Source organism: Oncorhynchus mykiss, chromosome 10 (assembly GCF_013265735.2).
Source record: "Oncorhynchus mykiss isolate Arlee chromosome 10, USDA_OmykA_1.1, whole genome shotgun sequence".
Lineage (NCBI taxonomy): Eukaryota > Metazoa > Chordata > Actinopteri > Salmoniformes > Salmonidae > Oncorhynchus > Oncorhynchus mykiss.
Window position 1 is genome coordinate 57,142,314 of NC_048574.1, and position 22,829 is coordinate 57,165,142.

General features: G+C 42.2%; 1 protein-coding gene across 4 annotated transcripts in view; it reads left to right on the plus strand.

Annotated features, from left to right (window-relative positions):
- Positions 1 to 405: 405 nt before the first annotated feature.
- The window catches only part of LOC110534333 (RING finger protein 24), a 64,102-nt gene continuing 41,678 nt past the window's right edge, over positions 406 to 22,829 (plus strand). Inside the window, exons 1-2 of one of the 4 annotated variants that reach the window (XM_036933413.1) lie at positions 10,389 to 10,878; positions 20,565 to 20,693. The gene's annotated coding sequence lies outside the window, so the exon portion shown is untranslated. Of the gene's footprint in view, positions 581 to 2,000; positions 2,132 to 10,388; positions 10,879 to 20,564; positions 20,694 to 22,829 lie in introns of those variants that run through there. The other 3 variants (XM_036933414.1, XM_036933415.1, XM_036933412.1) reach the window with 3 other exon arrangements.

Genomic DNA, 22,829 nt, shown 5'->3' on the forward strand with positions numbered 1-22,829 from the left:
GCACATGACATGCCGACAGGCTGACTACTGTCCCTTAGCAAATACATCCCTTTCATCTTTTGCAATTTACAGGAAGCAGAACGAGAAATGCATTCATATTTGAATCGTGCGTACATAAATGAGCTGTATAATACTATAGCTGCGAATCCTATTTCTCCTCACATGTGCTTTGCTATATCGTCTTTCTGTTGTGTGTTGTTGTGAGTTTGTTTTTGTTTTCCCCAATTATTTTTGAAAATGCTGAGCAGAGTATACTACTGTATAACTTATGCCACATTACCGGAATTACCATTCCATTGCCACCTGACCTGTGAGGCACGGTTTTCAACACGGTTTTCAACAGTAGAGGGCAGTAGAGATTCATATATTGTGGAAACAGCTCACGAGTCAACTCTTTCGCTGCCTCTCAAGACAAGGGGCAGACTGCCGAAACATAACTCAACACTAAATATCCACACATGTATTTGATGGAATGCGTTGTAAAAGTTGGCGGTAAAGTTCCCTAAACGAGACAAGAAATGCTTCTCTAGAAGGCAACGATTGAGCACACATTCCAAAAGAGCACCAAGGTTACAGCAAAGTAAGTAAACAGAGAGAAAAACCAGACATAGAATGACTGATATTTGAGTTGCCTCTGACCTTAATAATTTAAAAAAAGTAATTCATATGAAATACATTTTATGGCTTAGGGTCTTACACTCGTGAAATTCAGAGGTATGTTGGTTTCTAAATATGTGATATTAATCATTGTCAGCTCCATAGCAGAAGTTGGGTCTTCTGTGACCTTTGACTCTCTGGAGGGCTGATGTGCATGCATGTTTAGTTAGATCAGATGCGATTGTGCTGAGCTGGAACAAAAACATGTACAAGGTTATTATAGTTGAGCTGGAACAAAAACATGTACGAGGTTATTATAGTGAGCTGGAACAAAAACATGTACGAGGTTATTATAGTTGAGCTGGAACAAAAACATGTACGAGGTTATTTTAGTTAACTAACACTAAAACAAATCATGAAAAAATGTTTGAGTCCACTAAAACAAAATAATTCATAATAATTTGCTTGTGCATCACAACCCCAAGCTATCATAAGCTAAAAGGGGGAAAAATTGCTAAGTAGCTAACTTGAATTTTCTTACATGTTAAAAAGCTGGTGTAAACATGGGTGAGAGAGAGTTTCCTTCCACCATATTTGTTGCACCAGTCTCTGCGTCATTCCTTTAAATCCAAGTCACATTGAGATTGACTTTATATCATTTAAACCTAACCTTTGACCTGACCCTAACCCTCACCTTATGTATTACTGCCCCCGAAATTGCACACTAAACCTTGAGGAATAACAAAGACTGTCTTGGAGATACCAAGTAGCCTACTCAGGGAGCACGATATTAATTTAAATTTTCAGCATCTTTTCAACTAAAAACAATGATTGTCAACGTCTTTTGCTCATGGGCTACAAGTCATTTGACGTTCATTGTGAAATCCGTTAGTTATGTGTGTTCTGTTCTCTAGACTGTGTTCTGTAGCGTTCTGTAGCCTGGCTGTGAATGTGATGCAGAGCAATGTCGACTGGACTTTCTGGTCCGAGCCAATAGGGAACACTGAACACTGAGAATACAAAACATTAAGAACTTACTCCATGACATAGACTGACCAGGTGAATCCAGGTGAAAGGTATGATCCATTATTGATGTCACCTGTTAAATCCACTTCAATCAGTGTAGATGAAGGGGAGGAGACAGTTTAAAGAAGGATTTTTAAGCATTGGCATAAGTGAGACATGGATGGTGTATGTGTGCCATTTAGAGGGCGAATGGGCAAGACAAAAGATTGAAGTGTCTTTGAACGGGGTATGGTAGTAGGTACCAGGTGCACCGGTCTGTGTCAAGAATTGCAACGCTTCTGGGTTTTCACTCTCAACAGTTTCCTGTGTGTCAAGAATGGTCCACCACCCAAAGAACATCCAGGTAACTTGACACAACTGTGGGAAGCATTGGAGTCAACATGAGCCAGCATCCCTGTGGAACGCTTTCGACGCCTGGTAGAGTCCATGCCCTGACGAATTGAGACTGTTCTGAGGGCAAAAGGAAGGGTGCAAGTGCAGTTCAATATTAAGGTGTTCCTAATGTTTGGTAAGTGAAATAGTTTTGCTTCGAAAACATGGAATTTAATATATCAAAACATTGCTTTGTACACTTCAATCAACCCAGTGAGCGTTGTCACACATTCTTTCTTAAAGTACCTGTAAAGTGAAAATCTACCTTTTAAAAGGTAATGTTCTGATGACTCATACCCAGATAATGTTGTTGACTCCTCCTATACTCGTCTTTGTGTGTACTTCATGGTCAAGTAGTCCTAGGAATGAGTATCATGTGAACATTACTAGATATGCGTGTTTATCTAGAACAAACCTATTTTGGGCTAAGTGTGTACGTGTCCTTCCTCTCTGTGTGTGTGTGTACGTGTGTCATGTCTCATAAATGAGCCAAATGTCTTTTTCACCTCTACATTTTGGGGAGTATAACACTGATATAGTCTGTTTTATTGTTTTATTGCCATTTTATAAGGTTTGGGCCTTGTATGAGCAATCTTCTCCCATAAAGGCCATATGGGCAAAACGCTCTGAGTAGATGTCGATAATACACTTCTGTGTACAAAACGGGACATAATAGCTAACATTAGCATGGAATGATGAAGTGCAAAATGCTCTCCTATTCTAGCTGGAAGAATCATTCTATTCAGCCTGTACCAGGCAGCAGGCTTCCTCCTCACCCACCCCACTCATGCCCGGGTATGTCAGGGTGGCTGGGGTACTGGTGCCAGTCTAGCACCCAGTGTGCCACACTCAATGGGCCTTTGTGGACACTGCCATCCTTCCCTCCTGACCAACCCCCGCTGTCCATTCAGGGTGGTCACATCGCACGCCCACTCCCAGCCTGCCGTGCTCCGTCTCACAATGTGTCCCTGTCACGGGCGCCTCGTTGGCATGCAAAAGCCGTGGTGTTCGTCTGGAATGGGCGCGCTCCTTGACGCCTCTCACAGGATAAGGGAAATGAGGGATACAGGCTTGTGATAGGGTGGTGATGGCTGCTTCCTGTATCCGTTGGTAACTCATTCAAATCCTCTTATTATAGTCTGGGAAGATTCCTCACTACGGAAGCTAGTGGGAAATTCAATGACATCATCCCTTTAACGATGAGGTAAGATGAGATAAGATGGTCAACAAAAATAAGGCCCTCACGAAATTCTAAAAATTCACAATTGAGAGCATCCTGTCGGGCTGTATCACCGTCTGGTACGGCAATTGCACCGTCCGCAACCAGCCGCAGGGCTCTCCAGATGGTGGTGCTGGTGCCGTCAGCGCAGTACCTCACCAGGGGAACACTGCCTGCCCTCCAGGACATCTACATCACCTGGTGTCACAGGAAGGCCAAGAAGATCCTCAAGGACCGCAGCCACCCGAGCCACGGCCTGTTCACCCTGCTACCATCTAGAAGGCGAAGGCAGTACAGGTGCATCCACCCTGTACCCTGCCTCGAAACGTATACTTTTTTTATTTTCTTTAAAAAAAAACTAGGCAAGTCAGTTAAGAACAAATTCTTATTTACAATGACGGCCTACCAAAAGGCCTCTTGCGAGGACATTGGGCTGGGATTAAAACAAAAAATTGAATAAAAATATAGGACCAAACACACATCACGACATGAGAGACACCACAACACTACACAACGGGCAAGACGGTAGAGACCGCAATACATCACGCGACGCAGCCACAACCGTCAGTAAGAGTGTCCATGATTGAGTCGTTGAATGAAGAGATGGAGATAAATCTATCCAGTTTGAGTGTTTGTTGCAGCTCATTCCAGTCGCTAGCTGCAGTGAACTGAAAAGAGGAGCGATCCAGGGATGTGTGTGCGCTTTGGGGACCTTTAACAGAATGTGACTGGCAGAACGGGTGTTGTATGTTGGAGGATGAGGGCTGCAGTAGTTATCTCAGATAGGGGGGAGTTAGGCCTAAGAGGGTTTTATAAATAAGCATCAACCAGTGGGTCTTGCGACGAGTATACAGGGATGAACAGTTTACAGAGGAGTATAGAGTGCAGTGATGTGTCCTATAAGGAGCATTGGTGGCAAATCTGATGGCTGAATGTTAAAGAACATCTTGCTTGAGAGCACCCTTACCTGCCGATCTATAAATTATGTCTCCGTAATCTAGCATGGGTAGGATGGTCCTGAATCAGGTTTAGTTTGGCAGCTGGGGTGAAAGAGGAGCGATTACAATAGAGGAAACCATGTCTAGATTTAACCTTAGACTGCAGCTTGGATATGTGCTGAGAAGGACACTGTACCATCTAGCCATAATCCCAAGTACTTGTATGAGGTTACTACCTCAAGCTCTAAACCCTCAGAGGTAGTTATCACACCTGTGGAGAGAGGGGCATTCTTCTTACCAAACCACATGACCTTTGTTTTGGAGGTGTTCCGAACAAGGTTAAGGGCAGAGAAAGCTTGTTGGGCACGCTTGTTGCAGAGCATTTAGCACAAAATCCGGGGAGGGGCCAGCTGAGTATAAGACTGTATTATCTGCATATAAATGGATGAGAGAGCTTCCTACTGCCTGAGCTATGTTGTTGATGTAAATTGAGAAGAGCGTGGGGCCTAGGATCTAACCTTGGAGTACTCCCTTGGTGACAGGCAGTGGCTGAGGTAGCAGATGTTCTGACTTTATACACTGCACTCTTTGAGAGAGTTAGTTAGCAAACCAGGCCAAAGACCCCTCAGAGACACCAATACTCCTTAGCCAGCCCACAAGAATGGAATGGTCTGCCGTATCAAAAGTTGGCCAAGTCAATAAAAACAACATCATTGAGGACCTTTATGGTTGCAGTGACACATCCATAACCTGAGCGGAAACCAGATTGCATACCCGAGAGAATACTCTAGACATCAAGAAAGCCAGTCAGTTGATTATTGATTATTTTCCAACACTTTTGATAAACAGGAATAAATAGAAATGGGCCTATAACAATTAGGATCAGCTTGATCTCCCCCTTTAAATAAAGGACACACCGTGGCTGCCTTCCAAGCAATGGCAACCTCCCCAGAGAGGAGAGAGAGGTTTTTAAAGCTAATAGAAAGGCTTGGCGATGATAGGGGCAGCAAGCTTAAAGAAGAAAGGGTCTAAACCATCTGACACAGATGTTGTTTTGGGGTCAAGTTTAAGGAGCTCCTTTAGTACCTCGGAATCAGTGACTGCATGCAGGGAGAAACTTTGTAGCGAGACAGGGGAAAAAGAGGGAGTCGCATAAGAAGGTGTGGGAGATGAGGAAATGTTGGATGGGCAAGGAGGCATGGCTGAGTCAAATAGGAATCCTGACTTAATGAAGTGGTGACTAAAGAGCTCAGCCATGTGCTCCTTGTCAGTAAAAACCACATCATCAACATTAAGGGACATGGGCAGCTGTGAGGAGAAGGGTTTTTTCTCTAGGTCTTTAATTAACCATTTTCCATAACTTGTTGGGGTTAGATCCACAGAGAGAGAACTGCTCCTTAAAGTAACTAACTTTGGCCTTCCAGATAGCCTGAGTGCACTTATTTCTCATTTACTTGAACGAGAGCCTGAGCGTGCTTGTGCCGAGCCTTTCGCCAAATGGAATTCTTGAGGTGGGGTAACTCTGCAAGATCACGGTCGAACCAGGGGGAAGAACCGGTTTTTAGTTCTTATTTTCTTTATGGGGGCGTGTTTGTTAACAATACCTCTGAAAATATTAAAAAAGAAGGTCCAGGCGTCTTCGACAGAGGGGATCAAGCTGCTTCTATACCAATTTACAGAGGCCAGGTAATGAAGGAAGGTTTACTCATTAAAGTTTTTTTAGCAAAGCATCTATGACAAATCAGGAGAGGTCGTTTCACTGAGCAGCCATTACGAACACAGGCTGTAAAACAGTGATCACTAAGGTCATTACAGAAAACATCAGACTGATACCTATCAGGATTATTTGTGAGGATAACATCAAGGAGAGTAGCCTTTTCTGGGTGTTTGGAGTCATACTTGGTCACTGTTACTAGCTGGCTATCACCCTGTACTCTACACAGCACCTTAGAGACTGCTGCCCTATGTACATAGTCATTGAACACTGGTCACTTTAATAATGTTTACATACTGTTTTACCCACTTCATATGTTTATACTGTATTCTAGTCAAGGATCATCCTGTAAATATACTACTGTACACACCTTTTCTATTCATATACTGTCCATACTGTCTACACACACCATTATATTAATATATACATACATACATACATACACACACCCACACATACAGTGCATTTGGAAAGTATTCAGTATTCCCTTTGACTTTTTCCACATTTTGTTACATTACAGCCTTCATTTAAAATAGGATTAATTTGTTTTACTTCCTCAGCAATCTAAATGCAATACCCTATAATGATAAAGCAAAAACAGGTTTTTAGAAATTTGTGCAAATTTATTTAAAATAAATACTTTACTTAGTACTTTGTTGAAGCACCTTTAGCATCAATTAGAACCTCAAGTCTTCTTGAGTACGACGCTACAAGTTTGGCACACCTGTATTTAGGATGTTTCTTCCATTCTTCTCTGCAGATCCTCTCAAGCTCTGTCACTGCACAGCTATTTTCAGGTTTCTCCAGAGATGTTCGATCGGGTTCAAGTCCCGGCTCTGGCTGGGTCACTCAAGGACATTAAGAAACTTGATGACGAATCCACCCCTGCATTGTCTTGGCTGTGTGCTTAGGGTTGTTGTCCTGTTGGAAGGTGAAATTTCGTCCCAGTCTGAGAACCTGCTCCAGAGTGATCAGGATCAAGGATCTCTCTGTACTTTGCTCCGTTCATTTTTCTCTCGATCCTGACTAGTCTTCCAGTCCCTACCACTGAAAAACATCCCCACGATGGTGCAAGTTTTCCTCCAGACCTGACGGTTGGCATTCAGGCCAAAGAGTTCAATCTTGGTTTCATCAGAGCAGAGAATCTTGTTTCTCATGATCTGAGAGTTCCTTCAGCGGCTTTTGGCAAACTCCAAGCGGGCTGTCATGTGGCTTTTTACTGAGGAGTGGCTTCCGTCTGACCACTCTACCATAAAAGCCCGATTGGTGGAGTGCTGCAGAGATGGTTGTCCACATCTCCACAGAGGAGCTCCGGAGCTCTGTCAGACTGACCATCGGGTTCTTGGTCACCTCCCTGACCAACGCCCTTCTCCCCCGATTGCTCAGTTTGGCCGAGCGACAAGTTCTATGAGGAATCTTGGTGGTTCCAAACTTCTACCATGTAAGAATGATGGAGGCCACTGTGTTCTTGGGGACCTTCAATGCTGCATACATTTTTGGTACCCTTCCCCAGATCTGTGCCTGGACACCATCCTGTCTCGGAGCTCAACGGACAATTCCTTCGACGTCATGGCTTTGTTTTTGCTCTGACATGCACTGTCAACTGTGGGACCTTTTATAGACAGGTGTGTGCCTTTCCAAATCATGTCCAATTCATTGAATTTACCACAGGTGGATTCCAATCAAGTTATAGAAACATCTCAAGGATGATCCATGGAAACAGGATGCACCTGAGCTCAATTTCGAGTCTCATAGCAAAGGGTCTGAAAACTTATATAAATAAGCTATTTAAGTTTTTGTTTGTTTTAATACTTTTGCAAAAATCTCTAAACCTGTTTTTTTGCCATTATGGGGTATTGTGTGTAGATTGATGAGGAAAAAGTATAATTTAATACATTTTAGAATAAGGCTGTAATGTAAAAAAATTGGAAAAAGTCAACGATATTTTAAAAAAATTGAATTTCTACAGTTGAAGTCGGAAGTTTACATACACCTTAGCCAAATACATTTAAACTCAGTTTTTTCAGAATTCCTGACATTTAATCCTAGTAAAAATTCCCTGTCTTAAGTCAGTTAGGATCACCACTTTATTTTAAGAATGTGAAATGTCAGAATAATAGTAGAGAGAATGATTTATTTCAGCTTTTATTTCTTTCATCACATTCCAAGTGGGTCAGAAATTTACATACACTCAATTAGTATTTGGTAGCACTTCCTTTAAATTGTTTAACTTGGGTCAAACGTTTCGGGTAGCCTTCTACAAGCTTCCCACAATAAGCTGGGGGAATTTGGGCCCATTCCTCCTGACAGAGCTGGTGTAACTGAGTCAGGTTTGTAGGCCTCCTTGCTCACACACGCTTTTTCAGTTCTGCCCACAAGGTTTTCTATAGGATTGAGGTCAGAGCTTTGTGATGGCCACTCCAATACCTTGACTTTGTTGTCCTTAAGAATTTTGCCACAACTTTGGAAGTATGCATGGGGTCATTGTCCATTTGGAAGACCCATTTGCGACCAAGTTTTAACTTCCTGACTGATGTCTTGAGATGTTTCTTCAATATATCCACATCATTTTCCTTCCTCATGATGCCATTTATTTTGTGAAGTGCACCAGTCCCTCCTGCAGCAAAGCACCCCCAAAACATGATGCTGCCACCCCATGCTTCACGGTTGGCATGGTGTTCTTCGGTTTGCAAGCCTCCCCCTTTTTCCTCCAAACATAATGGTCATTATGGCCAAACAGTTAAATATTTGTTTCATCAGACCAGAGGACATTTCTCCAAAAAGTGTGATCTTCGTACCCATGTGGAGTTTCAAACCGTAGTCTGGCTTTTTTTATGGCAGTTTTGGAGCAGTTGCTTCTTCCTTGCTGAGTGATCTTTCAGGTTATGTCGATATAGGACTCGTTTTACTGTGGATATAGATACTTTTGTACCTGTTTCCTCCAGCATCTTCACTAGGTCCTTTGCTGTTGTTCTGGGATTGAGGAGACAGAACGCATCTCCTTCTTGAGCGGTATGACGGCTGCGTGGTCCCATGGTGTTTATACTTGCGTACTATTGTTTGTACAGATGAACGTGGTACCTTCAGGCATTTGGAAATTGCTCCCAAGGAATGACCATACTTGTGGAGGTCTACAATTTTTTTTCTGAGGTCTTGGCTGATTTCTTTAGATTTTCCCATGATGTCAAGCAAAGAGGCACTGAGTTTGAAGGTAGGCCTTGAAATACATCCACAGGTACACCTCCAATTGACAGAAGCATCTAAAGCCATGACATCATTTTCCAAGCTGTTTAAAGGCACAGTCAACTTAGTGTATGTAAACTTCTGACCCACTGGAATTGTGATAAGTGAAATAATCTGTCTGTAAACAATTGTTGGAGAAATTATCTGTGTCATGCACAAAGTAAATGTACCAAACAAATTGCCAAAACTATAGTTTGTTAACAAGAAATTTGTGGAGTGGTTGAAAAACAAGTTTTAATGACTCCAACCAAAGTGTATATAAACTTCTGACTTCAAATGTACATAGGCGTACGAAGGCCCATTATCAGCAACCATCACTCCTGTGTTCCAAAGGCAAGTTCTGTTAGCTAATCCAAGTTTATCATTTAAAAAGCTAATTGATCATTAGAAAACCTTTTGCAATTATGTTAGCACAGCTGAAAACTGTTCTGATTAAAGAAGCAATAAAACTGGCCATCTTTGACTAGTTGAGTATCTGGAGCATCAGCATTTGTGGGTTCAATTACAGGCTCAAAATGGACAGAAACAAATAACATTCTTCTGAAACTCATCAGTTTATTCTTGTTCTGAGAAATTAAGGCTATTCCATGAGAGAAATTGCCAAGAAACTGAAGATCTCGTACAACGCTGTGTACTATTCCCTTCACAGAACAGCGCAAACTGGCCCTAACCAGAATAGAAAGAGGAGTGGGAGGCCCCAGTGCACAACTGAGCAAGAGGCCAAGTACATTAGAGTGTCTAGTTTGAGAAACAGATGCCTCACAAGTCCTCAACTGGCAGCTTCATTAAATAGTACCCACAAAACACCAGTCGTAACGTCAACAGTGAAGAGGTGACTCCGGGATGCTGGCCTTCTAGGAAGAGTTGCAAAGAAAAAGCCATATCTCAGACTGGCCAATAAATAGAAAATATTAAGATTGTTGAAGGAACACAGACACTGGACAGAGATACGCCCCATGTATGGAATGATCTGCAGACCCCAACTTTCGAACGAGTGTGTATATATTCCGGACTCTGACATTGTTCAATCTGGTATTTCGTCATTTCATTATTTAAATTGTTTGGGTTTGTGTGTATTGTTAGGTATTACTGCACTGTTGAAGCTAGAAACATAAGCAAGATTTTGCTGCACCTGCGATAACATATGCTAAATATGTGTACGTGACCAATAACATTTGATTTGATGTGGAGTTCCCCCATATTTTATGCCAGCTAGGAATACACACAGCAAACGACGTGAGCAATGCATCAATTCTTCTGCCTCCCTCCTTCCTTCCAGACCACAGCCATCCCCGCGTATACCCTGTACACGACTCTGTCTCTGTTAAACGGGCTAGGAGGAGGGACTACGAGCACTACGTGCTTGGAGAACTGTTCAAAATTGACCACGAGAATAGTGTACACCTGGGAATCAATTTAGATAGTCGTCCGAGGAGCAGTAGTTGCGATTTTAATCGGTTTCATTTATCGTTATGTCCGCTTCTCAGTTTTTTTTGTGTCTGTTACAGTGTTGATAAATATTGCTACATCGCTAGCCAGCAAGCCAATATCGAGCAGACCATAGTCGACCACCAACATCGCGAGTTGAATGAAGACGCTTTGCATGGGCTGTAGCCTATCCCGTGTAGATAAGACAGTTGTGTAGCTAACGTGACTGTAACTAGGTATCTGACGTGCAGTTTAAAAAAAAAAAAAATTATTGGCCAGATATTTATCTCATTGGTATTGGTGAAGAAGAGACGAGCAGATATCGAGGACGGTATTGATTGGTAAGTGTCCTAATATTTGTGTTGCTTTGCAGCATCAAACGTGTCTGTATACAGGTTTGTATGTATAGTAGGCGTGGTTGCAGTTGGGATATCGTTGTGAAAATCGAGCTAGTTTACTTGTTTTGTCTGATGTATAAATTATAGGGATTCAACCTGAACCATTGTTTCATCGATTTTTGCAAATACGCCCCCCCTCCGCGCTACCTTTTTCAGCTGACGATGGACAAGCAAAATGCATTTAGGCCCATTATCATCAGCTGGGCTTTAGCCTACCTCTCGTTGGCTAATATTGGATCATGTTTTCATAATAACATAGTAAAACGATTGTCAATATTGTATGAGTCGATACAATCGACGCTGTTGATAAGCAAGTGTAATACTCGTTAGGCCTAGCTCGTGCTGTGGAAATCAGTTGCTCGGGATAAACTGCTTGTTCAATCGTTTGCATATCAGACTGTGAATTGTGCATTTTTGTGCATTTTCTATGTAGTTTCACTTTTAAAAACGCATTGGCTCTTGGTTCAGCAAAACGTGAAAGTGAAGTTACTATGTTTGCACACACGATAGAATGTTCTAGACTTGCTCCTATTCGAAGTGCTGTTGGCTGGCTTTGTGCTTTGGCCATGCATGTGCATAGTAGTGCTAACGTTATATAAACAAACCAGTACCACCAGACAGCACTATAACCAATCGCGAAATCATTTTCTTCCCTATTGACGTAGGCTAAGTAGTTGCACATAATTGCGTATCATTACAGGGTTGGTGTCATCCGTGGATGGGAAGAAAGGGTTTAGGTAAAGCATTAACCCTTACCTGCCCAGAACAGACTGCCGTTAAGTTCGAGGCTCGCCATTAGCTACTGCACATACAGCACCTGCTCTCTTCCTGGGGTCCACATAAAACTGTTATGGCTATATGATGCTATAAACCCGCTATAGACCTCACTGGCTTCTTACTCAAGATGCTCAGCATATGTCATGCCATGTGCACACAGATAGTTGAATAGCTGATGACGTAAAGTCTTAACTCTGTATTCTCTGTGATTCAGTCCCTCGCAGCAATTTCCATACCTTGTCCTTAGGCATACAGTTTAACTGTAAACCCAAGTGTACCAAGAGTTTCGCAGTGCCCCCCCCCCCCCCCCCCCCCCCCCCCCCCCCCCCCGCTATTAAGAAGTAATCAGGGACTTTTTATTGTGCACAATGTCCAAGGATGTCAGTTAGCCTTTTCTACATCTTGGCTGCTGAGGGACGAAGGAACAATAGAAAGAACGGCCACCCCTGGAGGGTGAAATGCATACTTTCTCTCAAGGAGCCCTCCACTTATTACAAATATTACATCTAAGGTGTCATGTTCATTAGGGCACAGAATGGACAAAGGTTTGAACACATTTTGCAACGGAAACTTCATTTGTGTTTCTCATTGGACAACTCCTGTTTCATTCCCGTTTCCTTCTGTTTGCGCCCAATGAACACGACCAAGGACTCTAAAGCCATTAGGAAGGTGACGCCACCCAAATGCATACCCCATTTACCAAACCTGTCAATCAATGGAGTGGTACAGTAGATGACAGGCTTCATGCTGCGCTAGCTAATCCCAAAACGACACAATTCTGCTGTTAGGCGCAGGGGTGCAAGTAAGGTGGTCCGGTAAATAAATAGTGGGGGTACGCCGTACCGGTAAAACGTGAGCCTATGAAAATGAATGCAACATGCCTAAAGAACTGTTACACCACTATGTAATATTACTGCATGTCAGCCGCATGAAACGTGCAAATGAACTGGAAACTGGGGAGTATACGCTCCAAATTGCGTTGTGGTTTGAGGAGAACACTTACAGTTTTGTCAAGGCGGAGATGAGTGGCCGAGACCGAGGCACGCATGGACAACAGTGGACGGATGATGCATCAATTCAGGCTACAAGTGTAGGCCTAATGACAATCGCAGAATGTCATTGCACGTAGGTGTTTTATGACTTGTCTCTTTCCATGCATTAGATAGCGAGTGCACAGTGAACTGTTGGGGTTTGGATGCTGAAATGATTTTGTGAGTGAACGAATGATTGATTGTTTGACAATCAGATGAAAACGTCATGACTGGTTGTGTTTATGCCACATTAGAAGGCAAAGCTAGGTTTTCCCTAAAGTAAATGTAATTAAATTGCCAACATTTTATTTATATATATATATTAGTATACCTTACTCCTGTCCAGTGGTGGAAAAAGTACTCAATTGTAAAAGTAAAGACACCTTTAATAGAAAATGACTCGTAAGTGAAAGTCACCCAGTAAAATACTACTTGAGTAAGTCTAAAAGTATTTGGTTTTAAATGTACTTAAGTATCAAAAGTAAAAGGATAATAATTTCAAATTCCTTGTATTAAGCAAACCAGACAGCACAATTTTCTTGCCAAAAGGCCAGTATCTTTGGCAATGACATGGAGGGGTCGCGGCCAGCTGCGACACAGCCTAAGATTGAACCTGAGTCTGTAGTGACACCTCAAGCACGGCGATGCAGTGCCTTAGAAAGCTGCGCCAGTCGGGAGGCCCGTTTTATTTATTTGTATATATATATATATATATATTTATTTATTTTGAATGGTGCCACTTGTGTGCACTTCCGGTAATACCGCATACCCCAGTGTTGTACAGAAACGGTAGGATTGGGCTGTCCCCAACAGTCGACCAGGAGTCGTCCTATTCTTTCCACCGATCGATTGGTCAAAATGTTTAAACCAATTTTTTTTAAATTTTTTTTATTTATTTATTTTTTCTCCATATATAGACACACACCCTTTGTGTTTGAATGAATTCAACTACATTTGCACTGAGCTTGTTTGATACTTTTAGCACACCGTTTGATTTAAATAGTTAAGACACAAATGACTCAAAGAGCCCAACGGTGACACTGTGTTAACAAAAATGACAGAGTACCTGTGTGAGAGGCGCATGTTTTCTCGCTCTCCTCCCTACTGCAGGCAAAAGGCACCTCAGCACAGCAAGCGTTTATTGCGCTGTCTGTGTTGAAGCTGCAACATCATGTCAGCCGTTTAGTTTCTGATTGAGAAGTTCTGTTAACGAAGTCCCTAATTTCTTTACTTAAAACATCCCCTATTCCCCTATCCCCTATTCCCTCAACCCTCTCTTTACGTGAAACATGTAAGCATCGCATGCTTGTAACAAATAGGCCTGACCTATTGCCTGTCATAATCACATCAATAAATTGGTTATAACAAACTCCGAACACAAATAAGGTTGACAGCAAAATGAATGTGGAAGACGTGAAAAATAAACTTGAGTCTGTTCTAACAGGGAAAAAATATATAAAGCATTTTATTACAGCAGACTAAGAACAGTTGCATGCGTTTGTGAATTGCGGTTTATTTATTGTTTAGGCTAATTATTCAAAGCACCCTTTGTTATTTAATTTGAAAAACGAAAATGGTTGATTGCATTTCAAATCATGAATGTTTCGTATTCTGTGTGACGGCATGAACGAACGAATGAATGAATGAATGATACTGTAGCCTATATATTGAAATACAAGTAAGTAAGTTACGGTATTAAGACTAAACAGGATGTGCTCTTAGGCCTACAGCTCAATGGTGGTTATACAAGCCTACGATACAAAGCCTACTAATGATGACAACATGACTGATGATGATGATGATAATAGTTGTAATAATAACAATAAGAAGGAGCTCAAGAAAAAGGGAACAAGAGCTGTGTGCTTATGTGTGACAAACAGGTGCTGTTATATTACAATATGATTTTTCTGCCTGTTTGGAATAGTGTAAACAACACTAAATAAGTTATAAGTAATACCAGTCTGTTCTAACAAAAAAAAAAGTAAAGCCTTTATTACAGCATAGCAAATATTAAAAACAGCAAAATTGCTTTGCCCAATATTTTGCTGTTGCATGAGGCTTGGTGCTCACGGAATCAGTAGGCTATTAAACAAACACTCAAACAGGAAACAGAAGCAAGATCTGTCTTATTTCTGTAGATATATATGGATGATTATATACCTAATTAAATTGGGGTTTCTTCCCTCAATTTTCTTAGACAATTAGGCTAAGGCAAGGGCTGTATCCTTGTCTCTGCTGCTGCCGCGTTGTTCTCAATCCCAATATGCTGGTTAACTTTGCCATTATGCACATGGCCACATAGGGAAAGGTGTCAATTCCACGGTGCACTGAAGATTGTTTCAGAACCGAGGACAGCGACCGTATCCAACGTGGGAGAAATAATATTAGATTTATTAGTTGCACCATTATTTTTTTTGAGTCAGACAAGACTCTGTAGAGGTCGACCGATTAATCGGAATGGCCGATTTAATTAGGGACGATTTTTCAAGTTTTCATAACATTTTTTTTTATACCTTTTATTTAACTAGGCAAGTCAGTTAAGAACACATTCTTATTTTCAATGACGGCCTAGGAACGGTGGGTTAACTGCCTTGTTCAGGGGCAGAATGACAGATTTTCACCTTGTCAGCTCAGTTAACTCGTCCAACGCTCTAACCATTGCACTCCACGAGTAGCCTGCCTGTTACGCGAATGCAGTAGAAGCCAAGGTAAATTGCTAGCTAGCATTAAACTTATCTTATAAAAAACAATCAATCATAATCACTAGTTATAACTACTAATTCAGTTTAGCAGGCAATATTAACCAGGTGAAATTGTGTCATTTCTCTTGCGTTCATTGCACGCAGAGTCAGGGTATATGCAACATTTTGGGCTGCCTGGCTCATTGCAAACTAATTTGCCAGAATTTTACGTAATTATGACATAACATTGAAGGTTGTGCAATGTAACAAGAATATTTAGACTTAGGGATGCCACCCGTTAGATAAAATACCGAACGGTTCCGTATTTCACTGAAATAAACGTTTTGTTTCGAAATGATAGTTTCCGGATTCGACCATGTTAATGACCAAAGGCTCGTATTTCTGTTTGTTATTATGTTATAATTCAGTCTGATTTGATAGAGCAGTCTGACTGAGCAGCAGCAGGCCCGTAATCATTCATTCAAACAGCACTTCCTTGCGTTTTGCCAGCAGCTCTTCGCAAGCACAGCGCTGTTTATGACTTCAAACCTATCAGCCTAATGGCTGGTGTAACCAATGTGAAATGGCTAGCTAGTTAGCTGGGTGTGCGCTAATATCGTTATTCCCTTTGCGCTACAAGGGCCGTGGCTTTTGTGGTGCGATGGGTAACGATGCTTCGAGTGTGGCTGTTGTCGATGTGTTCCTGGTTCGAGCCCAGGTAGGGGCGAGGAGGGGGACGGAAGCTATACTGTTACACTGGCAGTACTATAGTGCCTATAAGAACATCCAATAGTCAAAGGTATATGAAATACAAATGGTATAGAGAGAAATAGTCCTATAAATACTATAACCACAACCTAAAACCTCTTACCTTGGAATATTGAAGTCTCATGTTTAAAGGAACCACCAACTTTCATATGTTCTCATGTTCTGAGCAAGGAACTTAAACGTTAGCTTTTTTACATGGCACATATTGCATATTGGCACATATTACTTTCTTCTCCAACACTTTTTGTTTTTGCATTATTTAAACCAAATTGAACATGTTTCATTATTTATTTGAGGCTAAATTGATTTTATTGATGTATTATATTAAGTTAAGATAAGTGTTAATTCAGTATTGTTGTAATTGTCATTATTACAAGTAAATAAAAAAAATTGGCTGATTAATCGGTATCGGCTTTTTTGGTCCCCCATTAATCGATATCGGCGTTGAAAAATCATAATCGGTCGAACTCTACTTATCAGAGTTAGTGCAGTATGCTGACAATTTATTAGGTACACCCAGCTAGTACTGGATCGGACCCCCCTTTGCCTTCAGAACAGCCTGAGTTCTTCGGGCCATTCTACGAAGTGTCGGAAATGTTCCACAGGGTTGTTGGTCCATGCTGACGCGATGGCAGATTGGACGACGGGAAATTCATGCTGCCAACAGCCTGGTCCATCTCATCCCAATGACGCTTTATTGGGTTGAGGTGTGGGGACTCCGCAGGCCACTCAAGTTAACTGAACACGCTATCATGTTCCAGGCAATGTCTTTCCACTCTTCAATTGACCAGTGATCACGTGCCCGCTGGAGCTGCCTCTTCTTGTTTTTAGCTGATAGGAGTGGGATCCGGCGGGGTCGTCTGCTGCAATAGCCAATCCGGGACAAGGATCGCCGATTTGTGCATTCCGAGGTGCCGCTTTGCACACCACTGTTGTACTGCACCTTTATTTTCCTGTTTGCGCCTTTATTTTCCTGTTTGCGGCCCGCATGTCTGCTTGCACGATTCTTGCCATTCTCCTTCGCCGTCTCTCCTCAACAAGCTGTTTTCAGCAGGACTACCGCTGACTGGATGTTTTTTGTTTGTCACAGCATTCTCGGTAAATAGTAGACTGTCGTGCGTGAAAAGCCCAGGAGGGCGGCCGTTTGTGACAGACTGGATCCAGTGTGTCTGGCACTGACTATCATACCACGCTCAAAGTCGCTTAGGTCACTCGTTTTTCCCATTCTAATGTTCAGTCGAACAGTAACTGGGATGCCTGTCTGCCTGCTTTATATAGCAAGCCACCCCCACGTGACTCACTGTCTGTAGGGGTGATCCATTTTCGTGAAAGGGGTGGTGTGCCTAATAAACTGATCTATATTCAGCCAATAAAAAGAAAGTGCCATTTTAAGATACCTTTTTTGAAACTGTAATATTATATCGTGGAACACAATCTTCAAAGGCAGTAACCTCAGCAGTGGCGCTTGCATAGAAGCCTATGGCTGTGCAATGGCATAGCCTTGTTTTGTTTATTTAATGAGCCCCTTATCACAGTCAAGACTCACCCAAACCATGATGTAATATAACATAATAAAATGGAACATTTGCCGGTGCGAAGTGATGTGCATCTCGTGTCTGGAACAGTTATTCTCAGTGATAATTTGAAACGGGGCTTCATTTGGCGAGTAGAGAGAAAAAAACAATTCAGGGTCACAGAACGACAGATTTGTACCTTGTCAGCTCGGTTACTTTCGGTTACTAGTCCAACGCTCTAACCACTAGGCTACCCTGCCGCCCCGCAATGCAGTGTTCAATGTGGAATTGTTCATCCATTTTGAAAATTCCAAAGAACAGGTAGAATAAACTCAACTGAACGTCTGTCTGTACGTCGAAAATAAGACCGATTTTGGTTTGTGACCCTGAATTTTTTTCCCTTCTCTCTCTCCTCGCCAAATGAAGCCCCGTTTCAAATTATCACTGAGAATAACTGTTCCAGACACGAGATGCACATCACTTCGCACCGGCAAATGTTCCATTTTATTATGTTCCTAATCCGTCACTGTTCCTAGGCCGTCAGCCTAGTTAAATAAATGTAAAATCAATAAAAAATACCATTATTGCATGGAGATGAATCACTGCCACAACGTCTGTTTGTTGATCAGGCCTATATCTAAGGATTCTGATGACAATACGCTCTTTGAATTTATCAAACTGATGTTTTTGTGTATTTATAGTGTGGAACCGGTCTATGTTTACGGGGGTTATAGCCTAGGTTAACCAATTAAAAAATGTCACTAGCAGTTTGCAAAGTAGCCTAAGCTGAAAATAGACTGGACGCAATTATTCCAAAACTGCAGCTCGTTGTTGGAACACATTTTTTTTTTCCTTCTTCAATCAACCAGTCCATTTTGAATTCTGTGATAGAACTGTCGTGATTTGGCAAGGAGTGTAGCTTGTGTATCCATTCAGTTAGATACATTTTTATAGGCATTTCTGTAAGCCTAATGGGAGCTTGTGTGTGCACTCAGCACACATGTGGAGGAAGGAGTCGGAACGCATTTGAGTGAATGAGACACAAGGGGAAAGGGAATTTAGGGCGAATAACTGTGTGATGCTTGGCTTGGTTTATTTTTTTGTTGTGCCCCGCTAATGTACAAATGGAACACTAGAGTCAACGGAAGTTAACATTGTCTTTTCACTTGCTTGTTCTGGCAGCCATGAAGCACATTCCACTTAATAGTTTTACAGTATAATAAAAAATCTCTGGTTAAAAATTGAACTTGACATTACTCATTCTCATCCCTAATCTTGACTGTACCCAATTCAAGAGTGTAGAAACAACAGACACAACATCCTTTACTTTTGTTGGGTAACTCCATTCTCCAGCCGTAAACAAGGAAGTTGGGCACCGGCTTAGTAACAGTGTTACCATTTAGCATCCTATCTGTCATCGTACACATGATGCACCTCTGTCATCACACAGATTTACGATTCCCTTTTTTGATGCAACCGAGCTTACTTAACGGTTAAGCAGCCACAGATGTGAGGCAGTCATCTCATAGGCCTTTTATAGCAGTCGGACACACGCACATCCCCTGGCTTGGCTTAGCGCTGGGTAGTATTGACCAATGAACTTGCAATAGTATTGTGCCATGGTGCCTCAGGATGTGACTTCTGTTCTGAGACAGTCTCTTGTCATAGGTCTGTCTTGTCAGGGCGGCAGGTAGCCTAGCGGTTAAGAGCGTTGGGCCAGTAACCGAAAGCCGACTAGGTTGAAAAATCTGATGTGCCCCTGAGCTAGGCACTTAACCCTAAATTACTAAAATGTCAAATGTATTTCAGGAAGTACTAGTCTAAACTTATTTGACATGTTGGAATGTCGTTTATGTGATGGAATTGTAGCAAAGAGGGCGCTTGGTGGGCAAGCACAAACACAATTAGGGCCTAGGCTATAGGCCTGCATCATAACACTAATTTCCTCAGTGTTGACTTGTAGCCTAATCCTGATTAAGCCTAAATGTGAATATTTAATACATTTCCACTTCAGCTTTCTCAGGGCTCGTTTTCGTTGTCATTTGTGCCAGGCAGTGGCGTGCTCTGTAAGCCAACATCTGGACGATGCTCAAGGACAAGGTGGTCAGGCCTTTGAGAGTGCTGCTGAGTCAGGGCTTTGCTTCATTTGACCTTGATTAATGTGTCATGTCCTATTCAGTCCCATTTGTCCACCACGGGTAATCAATTAGGCATCTTTAGCCCACGGGTTCGGTGCTGTGTGCGCGTGTGCACATGTGCAACTATTCTTAGGTGTAGAGATGTTGATATTGATGCCATGTTTATATACATTCTTGTCTCGCTCTTCGTATTTGTATAGTAGGCGCTTGACTCTTCCGATCACATTTATGCTATACTATATGCAGAAGTTCAGCTAACAAAAGCATTGATATTGAGTCTTTGTGTTGTGTTGGATTTGTCTTTGCTTAGCATTGCCAAGTTGTTGTCAGGCCCTGGTCTGCCCATTCACTTGTCACATGACCACAGGTTTTATTTAGCGACACTGGGCAGGGCTCTTCTTTCTATCATCTCATTGAAATGAAATGCAAGTAGACCATTAGCAAAACATCTACATACTGTGTTGTGTTTACTGACTCTGACCCACATGATTTGGTCAATTTATACCCCCAAACGAAAGCCTATGTCTAAGAGCTAGCATAGTAGGCAAATTGGGATGAAAAGTAGCCCAAGTTCAGGCTAAAAGTTAGAACATGTTCAACTATAGACGAACGGCCTGGGTGACTGTTTAAACTCCATTTAGAAACATAGGAGAGTTTGATCCCCTGGCTTTGAACGAGTCACCCAATAGTCAAACAATTATTATGTGTGTGTGTATGCAGGTGGTCAGATGCCCAAACAGGACGTGTAAACCATGGAATGGGGGTAAAGTGTGAAACCAGGGGCCTCCACCAAAAAGTAGGGCTGTTTAAAAATGGCCCATGTTCATGAGACGACGCAGAGACAGATGGGTAAGAAGAGAGTAATTTCTTCCTGAAAATGTAGGCCTGGTGCTGGATATGAGGGGGGGGGGGGGGGGGGGGGGGGGGGGGAGGAGAGGGGAGGGCTACATGCGACAGCTGCGCGTGTCAGTTCCCAGCTTGTTTGTACCAGCTTGTGTTACTGTCTAAGCCCACCAAAGGAGAGCGAGAAAAGCTAAAAGGGAGAGGTGGAATGAAGTGTTTGGTTGCTGGCCACAGGGAGTGTGAGAAATAAATGCAGAAAGGTATGAAAAACACCTTTTATTTTCATTTTTGGAGTAGACAAATATGGGCCCTATGGCTCTATATCTCTTGTCATTATCAGTTTCTCACAAAACTACAGATATGAAAGCCTGTTGTGGCTAATAATTGGCATAATGCTACAACCAATGTCAGTCATGAAGGTGGGTTCTATGCCTTTTTTTGCATCTCGCCTGCCTCTAATAAAGTCATGACCAATGTTGGTCATGCAGCCAGGTCGGTGTCCCACATCAAGACATGCAGCCAGTGTCCCGCCTCAAGACGGGCCTCAGTCTCTTGCCCATCTGCCTCTAAAGCCATTGAATCCAAGTCGGTGTCAGTGAGGCCGATCCCACAGCACAGCCCCAGATCAGCCCTCAGGGTAAAGGGGATTAATTAGCCGCAGGAGCAACACCGTTGCCCTGGGTCAGGGGTTAGAAGATTGATCCTGCTGCCCGGCTCACACGCAGGGAACTTAGACTGTCTGCCATGCAGTTCTGGTCCCGTATTCATAAAGCATCTCAGAGTAGGAGTGCTGATCTAGGATCAGTTTTGCCTTCCATTCTAATGAATAGGACCTGATCCTTGGCCCTAGTGATAGTTTCATATTGGGATATTATTTTTGATGTTTCATATTGGGATATTATTTTTGATGTATCATTTTGCTAATAGTGCAACATGCTTGCGGTAGTTGGCGGTACCTGCACCAGAAAGCAGTATTTTTTTCCCTCTAACTTTATCTCAACCTTTTTTTTAAAGGGAGACAATTTGTTTTCAGCACTTATTTCCATGACTAATCAAAGCTTGTTTTCTCATGGCTCTCTCTTGTCCCTCTGCAGCAGACACATGGTGAGCAAAAAGTTTGGAACATCGAATCGCAATAAGAACACAGTATTGAATCGCAATACATATCGCATTAGCACCAAAGTATCATGATAATATTGTATCTTTAGGTCCCTGGCACTTCCCAGCCCTAAAGGGTCCTGATCCTAGATCAGCACTCCTAATTTGAGACGCTCAAGAAGGCTCCTGAAGAACACAGTATAGTGGTCTATGGTTTCAACAGCCTCTGTTCTGTTGTTGTAAGGTTTCTTCTAGAAGTCACTCTAGCAATGTTTTCCCAAAACCGACTGACCTTTGCTATCTCTAAGAAGTCATTGGTCTGTTTATGTGACCTACTTGGAATATTCCCTGGTTTAATTCTGGGAATTGAGGCATCTGCCCTCAGTATCCTGACATCTGATACCAAATGAGACAATGACAAAACGTCTGTGTTCCATTGGTTCAGTGCCGTCTATTAAAGATGGGCTATAGAAGAGTAGCATAATCTTAGACATAGGCCTATGTTATTGTGAATGCTGGCTTTGGATACCGTGCAATTAAAAACACAATCCTTAGATAGCTTTTCAGAATTCACAGATAAATTGGTCCACATGGAAAACTAAAGGCATAGAAACCATAAAGGACTTGGTAATGGGAAATAAAGTTATTTAAATGACAGAATTAAAAGTAATTTTGGACTGACCAATGTTGATATTTTCAAATACATGCAACTTGAGTGTTTAATATCAATTAATGTAGATTTGAAATCTTTTGGACATCAGCGCAATCTTGAGGGAATCCTTTCTGTGTCACGCCCTGATCTGTTTCACCTGTCTTTGTGATTGTCTCCATCCACCTCCAGGTGTCTCCTGTTTTCCCCATTAGTCCCCAGTGTATTTATCCCTGTGTTTCCTGTCTCTCTGCCAGTTCGTCTTGTTTTGCCAAGTCAACCAGCGTTTCTCCTAGCTCCTATTTTTCTCAGTCTGTTTTTTCCTAGCCCTCCTGGTTTTGACCCTTGCCTGTCCTGACCACTCTGCCTGTTCTGACCTCGAGCCTGCCGACCCC